Source organism: Magallana gigas, chromosome 3, assembly GCF_963853765.1.
Source record: "Magallana gigas chromosome 3, xbMagGiga1.1, whole genome shotgun sequence".
Lineage (NCBI taxonomy): Eukaryota > Metazoa > Mollusca > Bivalvia > Ostreida > Ostreidae > Magallana > Magallana gigas.
Genome location: NC_088855.1, coordinates 54,294,414 through 54,308,623, shown reverse-complemented (window position 1 = coordinate 54,308,623; position 14,210 = coordinate 54,294,414). Strand labels below are relative to the sequence as shown.

Sequence of the window (14,210 nt, the reverse complement as noted above, 5' to 3'; positions counted from 1 at the left end):
AAATTACGCACTTTAAAAAATGTTTTTAAAGTGCGTTAATTTTGGGATCAAATCAAGGCACTTTGATTTTTTTTCAAAGTGCGTTATGAAGGTATGTCAACATCTTTTATTATCGAGACACTAAACACACTTTGAATATATATACTAATATAAACTAGGCAAAATTGCTAACGCACCACCTACTACTTCTTTGATTGTTTTAGATCTGAACGCAACAAAGATTGATTAGTATATTATTTTAACAGTTTATAATAATACAGAAAATGAAACATCATTTGTTGTAATCTTATTGACCAGTTGCTTTGAGTACTGTTTATGAAACATTGGTACCCCCCATTATGTGATTCACATATCAATATCAGGTGTAGGCTCCATTTGCTCGTATAAATGGGATCTGTCTGTCTTTTCGCCTAGTATTTACGCGACGCTTTGGAATTCTTGCTCGGTCCCTCACACTTAACAACCTTGCAATTGACGTGTGGTGCCTTTTAAACACTTTGGCTACCTTAAACGACATTTTTTTTATTTGATAAGCATGCTGTGTCATGCTTTAGCAAATATCACCGGTAATCGTACAATTATTAACATTTTTTCTAACCTCACTAAAGGAGCATTCTGCAGAGACTATACCAACTGTCCTGCCACGCTCTTCTGCGATCAAACGCGCCATACCCCGTCGGGTTTTTTGTGAGGTTTTAGTAATGCATGCATCAATAATAAGATCACAAAAAAGAAATTAAAGATTTATCTTTCCAAAAGAAGTGTGAGCACGATTTGAGCATTTTTAAAGAAGAGTCACGCTTCGGTTAACATTGCATCCATTTATCCGTTTGGACATTTAAATGTCTTACTTATAATTTAGGTGACTTATTTAAACATTAAATATATCTTTAAAAAATTCTAGGATGTAAATTTTATTTTTTTTCAAATGGTACGTTAGCAATTTTGTCCAGTGTATATATAACACAAGCTCCGGAATTGTATTTCTAATTTGTTGATAGTATGATTATTTGATAACAATAGTGGAACTAAATTACCGTCTTTGAGAACGGGATGGGGGTTGGGATTAACTAAAAATACAGGTCATTTAACTGATTACAGAAAAAGGTCCAACAACCCTCATCTTTCCTTCCAAACCATATGATATTCAGCATCTTGAAGTACACATACAAGAACTGAAAAAGAAATACGCTTTGTTATAAATTAAATAGTGATATCGTTGAAATGAGCTGGCCAAACAATAATTTCTACAATGGTATGTTAAAAATCTGAAAGTGTTTTACCATAAACCCTCTTATTAAATTATAATCAAGTAAACCACTTCATTACTTAAAAAAGTTACTACGACGAACATATTTATTATAAATTTCAAAATAAGCATTAAGATTTGCGTTTTGTTCTCGCAATGATTTTCTAAAGGGTCATATTGATTTTTGATAAACATAAGTAACGTATCCTTTTTTCGGTTCATGTTTGTATATAAGCACATGCAATTGAAGCCGGTTGAAATATGTTATACAATGACCTCCATTTTCAATATATAAAAATCATTTTAGTCTCTTGCATAGCCCAATGTTCCAGACAAAAAGTAAATTAGTTGCATACATAAAAACAGGAAAAGGCAGTTGCTAAGCGATACAGTTTATGTAATATTTGGATAATTCAAATCTCCCGATATGTTCTTTATCTGTAAATTGTCAAACTACATAACATTTTGAAGAAAAAATCGAATCGAGAAACTTTATCAAGTTAGCTGAGAATGTATTGGGTTCTCAACAAGGTTATCCAATTATTTATTGTATATAAAAGTATCAATTATACAACTAAAAGACTACTAGAAAACTCAAAAAAGAGACTGCAAAACAAAAGTATAAATGTTTACATCAGCGTATATGTGTTTCGACAAAACCCTGAACAATTGTTTTCAAAGTGCGTTAATATCGACGATGTCAACGCACTTTGAAAAAAAAAATTCAAAGTGCGTTGACTTGGTCCCAAAATAAACGACCTTTCAAAAACATTTTTTAAAGTGCATCATTTTTTAAAGAGACGGTTCAGCTGAAAACACATGTGGAATTACTTCAGATATACCCATTGTATCGTTAGGAAATAAGAAAGAACGTTGATTGTAATAGTTGAAATACATAAAAATCCCTTTCGCATACATACTTAACGTATTTAACGTGAAATTTAAGGGTCCTACAAACCGGAATAATCTTATACCATTTATTTGTACAACGTGGACTTTGATTGACAGTAATTGACACGTGCTGAAAACTACAAGATCTTCGTCCGACTACGGTCATCATGGTATACGAAGTTAAAGGGACTCTTTAAACGGAACACATCATCACTTTTTCGATAATTTATTGATGGTTTACCAATTTTGGTTCATTTTAAAATGAACGGTGTAAACAGATAGCCATGCTATGACCTTGAATTGCTAGTATTACATAATGGTCACTATAATACTTATGTGTACTGCGCACTGAATGGTGTTAATGATAATTAACAGAATGAACTCTGTAAATCTTGTAGCACTGTGTAGTATTCCTAAATGATGATATAAAACCAGGTGAATAATACGGGCATAATAATATCGAAATTGAGAGATTAAAACAAGTGTCATATTTGGCGATTCTGTGTCTGCAACGATAGCTCTGGTACCCTATATTGAGTCATGTATTGTGTATTCTATATATTAACCTTTGTAACCTTTTATGCCATGTATGAATGAACGTATTATGAGTAAGTGATGCCTCATACCTGGGGGGGGGGGGGGGGGACTCCGAGTCTCAGGACTCGGAGACTCACATCCTGCATCCGTACTCTTTGATTGGCGGTTTTGACAGTTTTGTTACTTTATTTAGTAATAAAATATTGATCTTAATTTTGAACACTAAATGTTCACTCATGATCGTCGTAAATGGGCCGAACTAATCAGAACTGTCCATCATAAGTAAAATCTTATATTTACCCATGTGAAATGAGGTTGAGCAGATTCTTAGACTCTTTGATTTGGGCTGCTTTTATTTGTTGTAACTATACGATCACGCTTTAATAAAACCGCTTGAGAAAGAAATACTGTACTTGTGATCACTAAGTTTGAGCTTACCCTCAATTGGATCCGTAAGACAGAAGGTATACATGAACTTTCTTGGTGCCAGTGACCAGGACTGAGCGAAGTTCAAAATAGAATAAGGTAAGAACCATTTCTATATGTCTTTTATAGCTATCTCGAAGTAAACAACTTTGTCTAAGCAACCAATATGACGACATGTGATGGGTTTCATAAAAAGGAATTTCAAAATCAAATGGAGCAATTAGAAAAACAATTCACGGGGTTGGGTCAGAACAAAGAAAATAAAGGGCAAGAAACAGGTCAAAAGTCCTCAGAAAAAGAACAGATGAAATTAAATACTTTTTAAACATATCATGATGCTAGGCCGTATTAAACTCGTGAATGTCGACACCGAGTCCCAGAACAAGATAATGATAAAGATTTTTTCATTGATCAAGTTAAAGCTATAACAGCCGCACTCTCAGTGCCCCTATCTTCTGTGATAACTCCTTTTGAGGGAGATGCTCAAAAATTTAAACAGCGGATAAAAGAAGTTGAAAAGTACAGTGTTATGTCTGGGAAACAAGGTCATGAGATCCCCATGCTTGCATACATAACGAGTAAGGGTTCAGTTGGGGATTATATTAAAAGGTATTTAGATGAAACGGATGGGTCTGAAAAAATCCCATCTTGGAACGATCTTGGAACGATCTTAACGAATCCCTTAAAAATAGATTTGCAGAAATAACATACAAAAATTGAACATCAACCATATCAAAACATCTTATTACAGTCCTCAAGGTAATGGTAAAGTAGAGGGATTTCATAGAACTCTTCATGACGTGATGGTAAAGAAAATAACAGACAACGCTAAAACATGGGATATTCATCTTAATCAGACGTTGGCAGCAATTCGTCTCCATCCTAACGATTCATCGAAGTCACCTTCAAGAACAACATAAAGCTTTCCTGCTAGTACATCGTAATATGAAGGAAGCCAAGAAGAAACAGAAAGCTCAGGCCGATAAGAAAAGCAAAGACGAAAATTTTCAGATAGGTGACCCTGTCTACCTTAAGAACAACAGAAGACAAAATGAGTTAGATAAAAAATGGCTACCATATTATCGAATCGTAGAGCAGAAAGGACCAGTTAGTTTCGTGGTGAGAGATCAATTGACTGGATTAACCACCAAATGCCATGCACGACAACTCAGACTGGCAGACATTTCGCACTGGCCCCTTTCACAAACTACGGAAGATGGTGGAAGAACTCTAAGGAAGACTAACTATGTGGTGCCACCAGAAGATGAATCGTCGTCAGAAAATGAAGACATGAAACCAGAACCATTAGAAAGAGCTGTACAGTCCAAACATTGGGAAAGGGAAGGATCTTCAGACGAAGAGGTTATACCCCTCGCAGAACTTCAGAGACGTATAAGAGCTAAGAAGATCATGGATGATCAGCAGTATAAACACAAGAATGATCATACCGTAGATTCAGAATCGGATGGGACCCATGAGTCAGAACAATGTGATGAAAATAATAGTTAAGACTATGAAATACCCTTAGATAACCAAAATGTACCCTTAGATGAAAATATGGAAAAAGATGAAATAGTCCCCTAAGTAGGTCTAGGCTTCAAACCAATCCCTAAACCGCGTAAATCAATCCCAAAGCCCTGTAGTGAAAATAACAAACAAGAGTATGTGTTGGCTATTATGAAGGAACTAACAAAATTAATAAACTAAATAAGTTTTATTATTGTATAATGTAGATGTAAATAATCTTGAATAAGCTTAGCTTTGTATATATTGCACGCTTTTAAAAAGGTATGACAGGATGACCCCCTGTGATATCAAAACATGTATTGAGATACGCCGACTAGCAAACGCGAACATACCACCTCGGTTATTTGTATATTCGAAGTTAAAGAGCTTTAACATACTGTAGAAGCAGAAATATTCGTTGAGGATTTAATTTCGTTATTTTCGTTGATAGTATAAATCAGCGAAATTAAATCCATGACGAATTTTAAACCCAGGTATTAATGATAACAAAGAGATTACGATATGACGAAATTAAATGCTAACGAAATTGCATTTGGTTTAAAACAACGAAATTTTGACCCAACGAACATATGTGCTTTTACAGTATACTCGAAATACATAAAACAGCGACTATGTTAGAAACTATAAGACTAATTTTGGTAAGTGATTTTAGATTATTCGTAAAAACAATCAAATTTTGCTATCAACATCTTGAGTATGGGACAAGGTTGCTTAGGTTTTCATTGTTTAATGTCTTAAGACATAATATATTAAAGTTTTCCCTATAAATTCACTTATGGCGGAATTGCCAGTAACTAATTTGCAACCCATGAAATCCTCGTCTTGGGCGGGAAGCCCCTGGTTTTATTTGTGTTTACATTTGGCACTAACAATAACGATATGACTTTGTATTAAGCAACGCAAAAACTGTATTTTTCTTTTGTAAGACCAGTCTTAGAATATGCAGACATTATATGGGACAACATACCAGAATACTTGGTCAATAAGATTGAAAGTATACAATTGGAAGCAGCCAGAATAGTTATGGGAGGGAATAGACTGGCATCCAGACATCTGTTATATAAAGAAACAGGATGGGAACCATTATCGAAACGTAGGGAAAATCATCGTCTTATTCAACTTCACAAAATATTTCACAATATGGCTCCTAATTACTTATCTTCTATCATCCAAACACAAAAAACTTAAGGACATAACTACAACACAAGAACAATGCACCCACTGCGAGAAATCAATACAAGAACTAAGCTTTATTTTAATTCATTCCTCCCAGCTACAATAAGACAATGGAATGCTTTACCCCAAAATGTGCAATCAAATCCTTCATTACATTGCTTTAAGACATACTTACATACCAGTAGGATTAAAATCCCAAATTATTTTTATTTAGGTACCAGAATGGCCAAACTCTTCACTCCAAACTAAGACTAGAATGTAGTGGTCTTAATCTTCATTTGTTTCAAAGAAAGTTAATCAACTCGCCTCTTTGTACTTGTGGCGAAGTTGAAAGTACTGACCATTTTTTACTACACTGTAATACATATTCCAGAGTTAGGATCAATACAATCCTCCCAGCTACAATAAGACAATGGAATGCTTTACCCCAAAATGTGCAATCAAATCCTTCATTACATTGCTTTAAGACATACTTACATACCAGTAGGATTAAAATCCCAAATTATTTTTATTTAGGTACCAGAATGGCCAAACTCTTCACTCCAAACTAAGACTAGAATGTAGTGGTCTTAATCTTCATTTGTTTCAAAGAAAGTTAATCAACTCGCCTCTTTGTACTTGTGGCGAAGTTGAAAGTACTGACCATTTTTTACTACACTGTAATACATATTCCAGAGTTAGGATCAATACAATCCTGACACTTCCATATTTTCTTAATGTTGAATTATTGTTATATGGTAACGAAAGTGAAAACAACAATATTTTTTACCTTGTCCAGAAATTTCTTGTTGAAAGTAAAAGGTTCTGAGTTCACCTGTTGTTTTACTATAACTACTGTATAACATTAAATACCATATTTGTATTACATTAAATACCATATTTGTATGTACCTGTAAAAGGTTCTGAGTTCACCTATTGTTTTACTATAACTACTGTATTACATTAAATACTATATTTGTATGTACCTGTATGTTCACAGAATATAATGCTTATTTAGAGCTACTAAGCAACATTATGGTTCAATATTAATACATGTTTAAGTAACCTTAGTCTATTAGTATAGACATTATCTATTGGTTTGATACAATTGTCCTTATACTCAATTCCAGCTATTTTTTTCTCGCCTTTCATTCTTTTTTCTTTCTCTTACATTTTTCCTAATCAATGTTTATGTGCAATGTTATTGTAATTGAAAATTTTACCCACCTCTCATTTGTAAAATGACGAGAGCGAGATTAACATAAGCCTTTTGGCTTGTTTCTCAATCTTCTGTGTACTGTTATTATAATATGTATGATGAAATTCACTAAATAAATATTGTTTAAAATAAGCAACGCAAAACTATTAAAACGTGGGGTGGTATATGCTGTGGTGGTTGCTGGTCAGGTTGTCAAAAAAGTGACGGAGATAAGAAAGGTTCTTCCAAAGACAGTGTATTTTGTTAAGCGAATCCAGAGAAATGGACATTTAGTGACATTATTGAACTTGAACCAATCCCGAAAGACACTAGGATCCAAGAGAAACCCCGACGGAGCAAAGACTCGAAACTCGCAAATTGACCAGTTACACGGGGACAATTTTGACGAAACTAGCACAACAACTACTTGGAGAGGAGAAAAATGAAGAATCTCCATGGACCAAATACTATAGACCGGACCCAGAGCTGGCACGAAAATACCTGGAAGAGAGGCCGCGATGTCTACGCAACAGAGGAACGCAGGAGACGCTCCGCGAGAAGTCGCCTCGCCGTCCGCACCGACCCTCTATCCACGGGTGCCGATGATTGATGAATAATTAACCTGCAGCCGTGAAGAAGTTGTGTATTCCTTATAAAGGAATTATGAAATTTAGTGAAAATTTAAAATGTGAATTGTGTAAAATGTCTTAAAGTAGAAATGTGCGTTATCTTGTGCTAATATAAATCTTGTATTTGGTGATTCACTCTAGAAAACTACAGGAAGAAATCGATGGACTCCGTACCTATGAAGCTAACCTCACCCCTTAGAAGAAAGAGATATTTTGTGAACTTACAAGCATGCATTGACTTTGTATATATATGTGACATTAAGCTTAACCATACTAAGTATTACTTTGATGATGAATTACGATTATATTCAACTATGGTTATTTCATCTTGGTAATTATTGTCATACTTTATTCATTATTGTTTTCATGATTGTAATGCGATATAATCAAGTTATATGATTTTATGTACATGTATACATCCAGGTTATAGATTTGTTTTTGTAGATGAATGATGTTCCAAGCCGGAGGTGGAAACATGTCACTTGTTACTATCTCTTAACATAAATGTTCTGACTGGTATGTCACTAGGAAGTTCGTCTGATCAAGGGTGGATCAAGGACGCTTTCCTACTCCAGGCGCCAGGCATAAGAATCTCCTTAGGGATATTTCTTTTAATGGGGGACGTATGTAAACAGATAGCCATGCTATGACATTGAATTGCTAGTATAACATATTGGTCACTATGATACTTATGTGTACTGCGCACTGAATGGTGTTAATGATAATTAACAGAATGAACTCTGTGAATCTTGCAGCACTGCGTAGTATTCCTAAATAATGTTATAAAACCAGGTGAATAATACGGGCATAATAATATCTAAATTGAGAGATTAAAAACAAGTGTCATATTTGGCGATTCTGTGTCTGCAACGATAGCTCTGGTACTCTATATTGAGTCATGTATTGTGTATTCTATATATTAACCTTTGTAACCTTTTATGCCATGTATGAATGAACGTATTATGAGTAAGTGATGCCTCATACCTAGGTGGAGGACTCCGAGACTCAGGACTCGGAAACTCAAATCTTTCATTGGCGGTTTTGACAGTTTTGTTACTTTATTAGAAATAAAATATTAATCTTAATATTGAACACTAAATGTTCACTTATGATCGCCGTAAATGGGCCGAACTAGTCAGAACTGTCCATCATAAGTAAAATCTTATATACAATGTATACCCATGGGAAATGAGGTTGAGCAGATTCATAGACTCTTTGATTTGGGCTGCTTTTAATCGTTGTAACTTTGACTATACGATCATACTTTTGAATAAAACCGCTTGAGAAAGAAATACTGTACTTGGTGATTACTAAGTTTGAGCTGACCCTCAAGTGGATCCGTAAGACAGAGGGCTTACAACGGACATCTTTCAAATAACCTCTCAATGGGCCTCATTTACAAAAATGAATTTAGTTTGTAGCAAAATACTTATTGTGGATATTATGAATACTTTGAACAATTATAACATGGGAGAAGTAGAAATGACATATTTTTTTCAACATACATGTCCAGAAGAATCTTCGCGAGCCCTGCATGTGTTTAGTTTACATTGAATACGCATGCGTATAAGTATAGAAGGCTGAACCCCGTAACTGTGGTATTTTGTACATGTATAAGTTATACGTAATTATTAATTTTAATGAAATAATTAGATTTATTTCATGGAGAACTTTGTAATTTTCTGAAAGTTTACACATTCATGAGTAGTGCAAAAGTACCAAACCCGAATGTTTATATTTTTCCCTGTATGAAAATGTACCTGTTTGTATGTACCTCTGACGATTTGTATTTGTGTGTATTATATATATATGTTCCTCTTGAACCAAATTATTTGGTTTGAGCGAATAAACTGAACTTGAACTTGAACCTAGAAAAAATTTTCAAGTCGGTGTTTTATAAGATGCGCCGTACTGTCTCTTTAATATATTTTAAAACAAGAGTAGTTGCCCTTTGAATACTGACGTCACATTGTTGTGTTTGGAGCAGAATAAAATGGCAGCGGCAAGATTTACTGAAATCTTTGCAAAGGTTAGTGAGAAAAAGTTTAAATATCTACAGAACATTGTATGTAAACAACAGCAGCAAAATTTCCAAAGATGATTTGAAAGGTGAGAGTGAATATTTTTGAAGAGTTTGATTCGGTCAAATTGGACAAAATGTACTGTATGATTTACTTTAAATGGATTTCTACAGATGATCACTTTTGTGAAAATATGTTTCAGATTTTAGTCCTTGGGGAAACAAAACATTTGTTACTGACTGACGACGGAACTGTATACAGTAAAACACGCTTATAACGAAGTCCCAGGTATGGGCAATTGTACTTCGTTATAAGCGTAATTCGTTATATCCGTCAAGTTTACAACATAAAATAAACTCACGGGGAATGAAAATCACTTCGCTGTAAACGTCAATTCATTATAAGCGTGTTCGCTATAACCGTGTTTTACTGTATCAGGTTTAGTATGTGTCGCCGTCTGTTAGATTGATCAACACATTAGATTTCCGTTGTCAGTCAGTAATAAACCTTATAAGAAATATTATGTGAAAGAAGAGAAATGTACTTTAATGCTCTCATGTGTTCATTTTAAAAATTTCGTTCCCATTATATACTGTATGAACTTGTATAAGAATCATAAACGGTTTGAATGGAAACACTTATTGTTTTATCTAATAGAGCAAAATCTGCAAGCACTTTTATTAAAGAACTGATAATTAGATTGCTTTATTGTGGTAATGTCAATGTATTGTGCCAATAGTAAACAGGCTTTTGAAACTGTCCATTGTGGAAAAAATCTTGCAATTGAAAAAAACCTGATTAAAAGATAATTTTTACGAGTATGCTTAACCAAATAATGTAAAAAAAACAAAACAAAAAACATAGTTACATTACAAAGACAAAAAATCTTTTTATTTCGCCAATAACTCGACTACTGATAGTCATATTTGAATTTAAATCAGAATATTTCTTAAATGTCGGACTGAAACACGATTCTGTACAATGCCAAAATGAGCAGAGCAAATTCCAACAAAATATAGCAAATATAGAAGTTTTTGTCAATGCATTACAAATATGATCGTCTTTTTGAAAGTTTTGATACAATAGATGTATGCAAGTGACATTTATTTTGTGATGCTCAGGATGTATTTTATGGTGGTTTTGATTACATGTATGTCGGATGACAAAGGAAAATCAGTTTTAGAGGTGCTTAATATGTATCATATGTCGAAAAATATCTTTTTGAAATACAAAGCCATAGACGGAATGACGCAATATGTAAAAGCATTTAAGAGAATCCAAAATTTTGCTAGTTTTTTTTACGGTTTTGCAACATGTTTGTAGTTATCCCCCCCCCCCCTCCTTTTTTCATTGATAGTCAATGAATAATTTTATATGAGACTAAAAAATATAAAATATGCGATTATTAATGATGACTGAAAAGTGAATAATGTTCAATTTTTTCTGAAAATAATACAATATATATTGTTGAACATAGAAACGTTATGACAGATTACCTTTCGCCCTGACATTCCGCTGGTACTCGCAATCATATCAAAATGTAGCACTGCTGTCAAGAAAAAGGCTCATAAAGGCTACTGACATTTTAAACGATAATGTGACAGAGGTTACATATTCAAAATCCATATATTTTGGAATAAATCAAATGGTTTTATACTGATGTTAACTTCATAATAATATTTCAGCTCTGGCTTATTTGAAGTAAAAAAACATAACATGATAAAGTGTTCACAGTATGACTGAAAAAACACCAATTTCCACCAATCGATTCAAAGCGCCAATAGGCATACCAAATTGTGAAATAATAAAGCCTAGCTATCATTAATTCAGAATAATAGGGTCATCTGTATTCATCCTTGCAGCGACACAGCTGGCGGGAAACTGTAAAATAATGACAGCACCAATCTGTGCTCACTTAACGAAGTAGCTGCCACTTATATATTGTAACAGAGGAAAGACTAAAATCCTAACAAAATTGGAGAAAAATGAAGGGATCACTCTTCAGCGTTTTATTATTTTGCTTCGTGAACGAAGGTTTGTCGAGCCCGATCCCTTCTACAATGGCGTCTACTACCCCACCACTTACCACGACCCCCTTTACAACACAGATACCCGGTTGTGAGTATGATGGTAGAATCTATCCCCCTGGAGCAGACATCCCAGAACTTAGCGGAGAATGTTACGGCGCTTCTTGAAGTGGGGACTCTGGATTGTTCTTTATCATGCATTGGGATACCTTTAACTGTGGAGTTGAAACATCGTGTAAGTATCGACTCTGTTTAATTGTTTTGAGCTGTTCATTTAACAGATGTTGCAGTACTTATATTCATAAAGTTGAAAATAGGTCGTCTTAACACTATTTATCAAAAGATAATTTATAAATTTCTTTTAAATAAGTACTTTCATTATAACTAATTAAGGAAGGAGTCTTCTCGTTATCAGACATATTTTTTATATTAAGAAATTCATAAAAGTTTGACACAATCAAACAGATCATATAACCAAATCATTCTATCATTTTACTTAAATTTTACTTTTTTGTTTTTGCATCAAGGTCAGGTCAAGGTTTCTACCTTTTTCCTCAACTTAAGGGATGATGAATATAAATGTAATTATCTACAGTTATGTAGACATCTGTTTCAGATATGAAGATTCTATTCTTCAATGAAATGATAAAATATCAGAATGTCTATCAGCTTATCCTTCTAATTTGGAATTAATATTTAAACTAGAATTGATATTGCTTAGACCGCAATTTTTTTTTGAATTTTGAGGATATTATGATTATTCTTTTATGCTTCCAATATTAGGATATTTCTGATTTTTACATATTATGAAGACCTTACATAAAAACATACATTGACAAAAAAGCTAATATATTGACTATTTGGTAAGAGAAAAAAATCCGATTTTAGTGATTTTTTACACAAATGTATTTAGAATGAGCGTTTAAAAAAGCTAATAAAAATGTAAATTGATATACAAATCATATTTTAAGAACATTTTTTGAAATCCATGTACCTTATTATTAGTTCACATTAGTTGGAAAAATCCACAATTAATGGTATTGTTTTAAAAATGCTAAATAGACTCATGAATCTACAGCAATTCTAAATTGCAAAACATGTGATATTTTCCTACGTCAATGTTACGCCAAAATATAGTCCTTGTAAGATTCTAAACTTTGATTACTATTTGTATGTCAAGTTGTATGATGAAAAAAAGAAATATGATAATGACCATTCAATTAAATTTACATTTGCCAAGTCGAAAATCAGAAAAGACTCCTTCCTTATTTTGTTATTGATTTTAATAAAGATTTATTGTATCATTTAATTTGTTTTGAAGATGAGGATTTTCAAAGATAGGTTAATTCATTTCTGAAAATTTCTTGTTCAATTGTATTATTTTAAGATCTTTTCAGAGTAAAATATTTAGATTAGCATTATTTTATAATAATTGATATATTCCGCATAATTTATCGACACAAAGATAAGATGAATATCTTATTTAAATACAAGATGAAGATGGTCGTAAATTATTAGCAATGAAGAAAAGAGTTTCACTTCTTTGATACAATGAATCTCTTAAGTGATCACAATTCAATGTATGTTTTGATTTCCTCTAGTATTGACAACCCTCGGATATACTTCCCCCAGCACTACTCCCATCTTGACCACCCCACCGCCGCCCACAGTTTAATCTGAGGATGCTACAACCCCTGAAAGAAGCCTCACCTGACACAACTTCTGAATAACCGTTTTTTAGAATATCTCTAAAATATTTCTGATCCATGTTTCGTAAATATACATGTATATAAATATGTGTTGTGATGTTTCAATACAAATGTACCACATTCGGTTTATCTCCCTTTTTATTGATAGTAAATGACAGGGAACAGATGTACCTAAAAGTAATCCCTCAGGTTTACGTACAAAAATAAAAATAAATCTAAGTCCTCCATTGATAAAGTAAATTATATCCATTTTATATACATTGTAGATAATGAATTGAATTGCTCAAATTTTAATGTTAAATTATTTCTTGTCAGCCGCCATTTTGGAAACCAACTTGTCAACGCATGGATTTCGTTTCGTGCTGGACATTTTGATATAGATAACTAGATAGATTGTTCTTGTATAGTCAAAAAACATGTAGAAAGAGTAGATTAAGGATGTGAATCAGACAATATGAAGACATTAATGACAGTTATCGCTGAATCGCGTAACACTGTTCGCATTAAATCGTATGAATAATTCAAATGATAAACTAAAAAGAAAAGTGATTTTGTCTGTCCTGGATATATAGGAGTTCGATGCCTTACATAAGAGAGTAATTTTAGGACTAGTACTTTTTGTTTAGGGTGATTCTTAAATATTATTGCTAAAAAAACAACAAGCAATGTACATTGAATTGTCAGTGTTTCATTCTCGTGGATAGAATTCAAAATACTAAGCTTTGATTAATGAGGTGTAAAAAAAACCTTGAGCAGAAAAGCAAAATTGTCCAGCCTCTAGGGTAATTTTGCATAAAACACAAAACTGGACTTTCTCCAGAAAGGAAATACCTGGTTTATC

General features: G+C 33.2%; 1 long non-coding RNA gene across 1 annotated transcript; it reads left to right on the top strand.

Moving 5' to 3' along the window:
- Nucleotides 1-9,595: 9,595 nt before the first annotated feature.
- LOC105332037 (uncharacterized) lies at nt 9,596-13,492 on the top strand. Its single transcript, XR_900715.4, has 3 exons — nt 9,596-9,641; nt 11,496-11,895; nt 13,262-13,492. It is a non-coding gene; the product is annotated as an uncharacterized lncRNA (long non-coding RNA).
- The last annotated feature ends 718 nt before the right edge of the window (nt 13,493-14,210 follow it).